Source organism: Mya arenaria, chromosome 5 (assembly GCF_026914265.1).
Source record: "Mya arenaria isolate MELC-2E11 chromosome 5, ASM2691426v1".
Taxonomy (NCBI): Eukaryota; Metazoa; Mollusca; class Bivalvia; order Myida; family Myidae; genus Mya; species Mya arenaria.
In genome coordinates, this window is record NC_069126.1 from 28,048,261 (window position 1) to 28,053,853 (window position 5,593).

A 5,593-nucleotide genomic window follows, 5' to 3' on the forward strand; every position below is an offset into this window, starting at 1 on the left:
ATCATAATCTTGTTATAAGTAATTAATATTTCCCAAAAGTGCATTGTTGAGTAAGTAGTTTAAGGTTTATCACTCAAAATTTATGTTTGTTATATATATGTTTGTATTGATTTTGAATAAGAGTGTCACTTTAATTGAAATAGTGTTTACTGAAGTTGTGACGAACCACATTAAAGACGTTAAATTGTTGACTGTTTCATGAATTGATCACTTGATCTGCTAGAAGACCTTAAATTAGACAAAGGTCTTTCATACTACTTTAACGCAAGGTTAAAGCTTAGCCCGTATTTATAATATCAACCAATAATGTGTTATTATACAAAGGGAGAATAATACAAACTCTTGGTATTAGTCTATATTTAGTAACCGAACAATATGCCCCAACGAGTTGTGTTTCCTTGTAAGTAGTCAGAATAATAGCAAAAGTTCATTCTCCTTTAACTAATATTAACCTATCGCAATAATTTGTTATTAAACAAAGGGAGAATAACACGAATTCTTGGTATTAGTCTATATTTAGTAACCAAACAATATGCCCCAACGAGTTGTGCTTCCTTGTAAGTAGTCAGAATAATAGCAATAATTCATTCTCCTTTAACGCAGGTTAAAGCTTAGTCCGTATTTATAATATCAACCTATCGCAATAATTTGTTATTATACAAAGGGAGAATAATACGAACTCTTGGTATATATGTCTTTATTTAGTAACTAAACAATATGCCCCAACGAGTTGTGTTTCCTTGTGAGTAGACTGTATAATAGCAAAATTTCACAAAATGATACTCCCGTAGAATAAAAGGCAATATTTTGTACCCGGCATGGCTTTGTCGTTGTTTTTCCATAAAATAATGTTTACCAGAATTGGCAATCGAAATCTACTGATAATGTATACCCGTTTGACAAATATATTCAGTATAAATGCAAAGATATAAGTTGTAAAGCAATCTACACCGATTCTTTATTTAATGTTATGATTCATACACTTTAAAAATAGTTATTATAAATGTATACTAGTAACTGTTATGTAGGCCCACATGTGAATTAAAAAATCCTATTTGTCCGATGTTTCATTTAATGTTATGATTCATACACTTTAGTTATTATACATATATAACTGTTATGTAGGACCACCTGTGAATAATAAAATCCTATTTGCCCAAAGCTTCATGTAATGTTATGATTTATACACTTTAGTTATTATACATGTATAACTGTTATGTAGGACCACCTGTGAATAATAAAATCCTATTTGCCCAAAGCTTCATGTAATGTTATGATTTATACACTTAAGTTATTATACATACTTAACCGGTATGTAGGCCCACCTGTGAATAATAAAATCCTATTTGTCCGATGTTTCATGTAATGTTATGATTTAAACATTTTGGTTATCATACATGTATAACCGTTATGTAGGACCACATGTAAATGATAAAATCCTTTTTGTCGAACATGTAAAAAAGTCAGGTCTCTTCTTCACTTTTTAAACATACACATATGTTACATTTTAAACGTGACGAATATGAACCTATATGGCCCTACATATCAGCAAATGCTTCTGAACCGACAGTGATAAAACAAGTCAGGGAAATGGGTGCTAAATTTCGGCTTAGGAAAGCACATATCAGAAGGCAATCTGAATTACTGTGTTCGTTCAAGCAAGTATTACAGCCCCCAGACACCCGATTCCCAGTTGAGTTCATGCGGGATTGACCTCATTTCAACGAGAACTGACTTATAAATATTCTTCAGTATAAGGTCGGCGGTATGTCGATACCTGTGAATGCGTAATGTACATTCGAAAAAAGTTCTTTTTGTAAATAACAACAAACAGTCATGCCCATTTATACTTCAAAATATTTATTTGAATCCTTTCTGTGTTTATCATTATAATATTTGTATTATTATATATCTTAAGGATTGCTTCTTTAGAACAGTTGTTGTCGCTTATACCATTTTAATATGTTCAATAAATTGCGTGTAACTTTGAATGCAGTTTGTCAATTGTTACTAACTGATACCACTGACTACCAACGAAGTCAGATGTCAATGCGTGAAGCCAAATTGCCGAACAGGTATACAATGTGATATCCCTCAATATGTGATTAAAGCCAGTGCCTGAAGCCAACTTGCCGTACAGGTGTACATGGCGAAATCCCTCAATATGTGATTAAAGCCAGTGCCTGAAGCCAACTTGCCGTTCACACACACAATGCGAAATCCCACAATATTTGATAAAAGCCAGTGCCTGAAGCCAACTTGCCGTTCACATACACAATGCGAAATCCCACAATATGTGGTAAAAGCCAGTGCCTGAAGCCAACTTCCCGTTCACATACACAATGCGAAATCCCACAATATGTGATAAAAGCCAGTGCCTGAAGCCAACTTGCCGTTCACATACACAATGCGAAATCCCACAATATGTGATTAAAGCCAGTGCCTGAAGCCAACTTGCCGTTCACATACACAATGCGAAATCCCACAATATGTGATAAAAGCCAGTGCCTGAAGCCAACTTGCCGTACAGGTGTACATGGCGAAATCCCTCAATATGTGATTAAACCCTGTGCCTGAAACCAACTTGCCGTACAGATGTACAATGCGAAATCCCTCAATATGTGATAAAAGCTAGTACCTGAAGCCAACTTGCCGTATAGGTATACAAGGCGAAAACCCCCAATATGTGATTAAAGCCAGTGCGTGAAGCCAACTTGTCGTACAGGTATACAATGCGAAATCCCTCAATATGTGAATAAAGCCAGTGCGTGAAGCCAACTTGCCCTACATGTTTACAAGGCCAAATCTCTCAATATGTGATTAAAGCCAGTGCGTGCAGCCGACTTGCCGTACAGGTGTACAATGCGAAATCCCTCAATATGTGATTAAAGCCAGTGCGTGAAGCCAACTTGCCGTACAGGTGTACAATGCGAAATCCCTCAATATGTGATTAAAGCTAGTGCGTGCAGCCAACTTGCCGTACATGTGTACAATGCGAAATCCCTCAATATGTGATAAAAGCCAGTGCGTGCAGCCAACTTGCCGTACAGGTGTACAATGCGAAATCTCTCAACATGTTATTAAAGCCAGTGCATGAATCCAACTTGCCGTACAGGTATACAATGCGAAATCCCTCACTATGTCATTAAAGCCAAAGCGTGAAGCCAACTTGTCGTACAGGTATGCAATGCGAAATCCCTCAATATGTGAATAAAGCCAGTGCGTGAAGCCAACTTGCCCTACATGTATACAAGGCGAAATCCCTCAATATGTGAATAAAGCCAGTGCGTGAAGCCAACTTGCCTTACAAGTATACCATGCGAAATCCCTCAATATGTGAATAAAGCCAGTGCGTGAAGCCAACTTGCCCTACATGTATACAAGGCGAAATCCCTCAATATGTGAATAAAGCCAGTGCGTGAAGCCAACTTGCCTTACAAGTATACAATGCGAAATCCCTCACTATGTGATTAAAGCCAGTGCGTAAAGCCAACTTGCTGTATGGGTAAACCAGGCGAAAAACCCCAATATGTGAATAAAGCCAGTCTGTAAAACCAACTTGACGTACAAGTATACAAGGCGAAATCCCTCAATATGTGATTAAAGCAAGTGCGTGAAGCCAACTTGCCGTACAGGTATACAAGGCATAATTCCTCAACATGTGTTTAAAGCCAGTGCGTGAAGCCAACTTGCCTTACAGGTATACAAGGCGAAAACCCCCAACATGTGATTAAAGCAGTGCATGAAGCCAACTTGCCGTAAAGGTATACAAGGCGAATTTCATTAATATGTGATTAAAGCCATTGCCTGAAGCCAACATGCCGCTCCGGTATACAAGGCGAAATCCCTCAACATGTGAATAAAGTAAGAGCGTGAAGCCAACTTGCAGTATAGGTATACAAGGCGAAAACCCTCAATATTTGAATAAAGCCAGTGAGTGAAGCCAACTTACCGTACAGATGTACAATGAGAAATCCCTCAATATACGATTAAAGCCAGTGCCTAAAGCCAACTTGCCGTACAGGTATACAAGGCGAAAACGCCCAATATGTGAATAAAGCCAGTCTGTGAAGCCAACTTGCCGTACAGTTGAACAAGGCGAAATCCCTTAATATATGATAAAAGCCAGTGCGTGAAGTCAACTTGCCGTACAGGTATACAAGGCGAAATTCTTCAACATGTCATTAAAGCCAGTGCGTGAAGCAGAATTGCCGTACAGGTATACAAGGCGAAATCCCTCAACATGTGATTAAAGCCAGTGCGTGAAGCCAACTTGCCGTACAGGTATACAATGCGAAATCCTTCAATATGTGAATAAAGCCAGTGCGTGAAGCCAACTTGCCCTACATGTATACAAGGCCAAATCCCTCAATATGTGAATAAAGCCAGTGCGTGAAGCCAACTTACCGTACAGGTGTACAAGGCGAAACCCCTCAACATGTGAATAAAGCCAGTGCGTGAAGCCAACTTGCCGTACAGGTGTACAAAGCAAAATTCCTTTATATTTGATTAAAGCCAGGTTGTGAAGCCAACTTGCTGTACAGGTATACAATGCGAAAACCCTCAATATGTGATTAAAGACAGTCTGTGGAGCCAACATGCCGTTCCGGTATACAAGGCGAAATCCTTTTACATGTGATTAAAGCCAGTTTGTGAAGCCAACTTGTCGTTCAGGTATACAATGCGAAATCCCTCAATTTGTGATATAAGCCAGTGTCTGAAGTCAACTTGCCGTACAGGTGTACAATGCAAAATCTCTCGATATGCGATTAATGCCACTCTGTGAAGCCAACTTGCCGTATAGGTATACTAGGCGAAATCCCTTACCATGTGATTAAAGCCAGTCTGTGAAGCCAACTTTTCGTACAGGTATACATGGCGAAATCCCTTAATGTGTGATATAAGCCAGAATATGAAACCAACTCGCCGTACAGGTATACAAGGCGAAATCCCTCAATTTGTGATTAAAGCCATAGTGGAAACCAACTTACCGTACATGTATACAATGCGAGATCCCTCAATATGATTTAAAGCCAGTGCGTGGAGCCAACGTTTTTCTTCAAACCCGACCCACATCCAAGTTGTCATTCTAGCTATGTGGGGAGGCTTTGTAAATCGCGAGAGGCGTCCGGAACCGTGAGCCTTACGTCGAGAACGCCGGCCTCCCGGGCTTCGTTCGCCTCGCAGACCACTTAACACCTATTCCGGGCCGGTTCCGCCGCCCGGCCGCTAGCTTGTCTGCTCTCTCGCCTGCCTGCCTGCCTGCCTTTTGCCTGCCCCGCGAGCCTCGCGAGCTCGTGGACACGGCGGCGCGAAGGTACTAGCGCTGGCCAGGCCGCCTGGGACTAGCTCGCCTCGCGGCAGGCTGGCAGGCAGGCAGGCAGGCAGACAGGCTCGCCGAGAGGCGCGCGCGCCTGGCTTGGCGAATGCCCGGTCTTCGTCCGCGTGTAGCTCCGGGACGCCCTGGCCGATCTCGTCGTTCCAGGTACCGCTGGAAAGCTACTGGTCTTGGCCGGGTCCCCGTGCTGTCGACGCGGCGATTCGCTGCCGAGCAGAGGTGTCCTGCAGGCAGGCAGGCAGGCCAAGAGTCCGG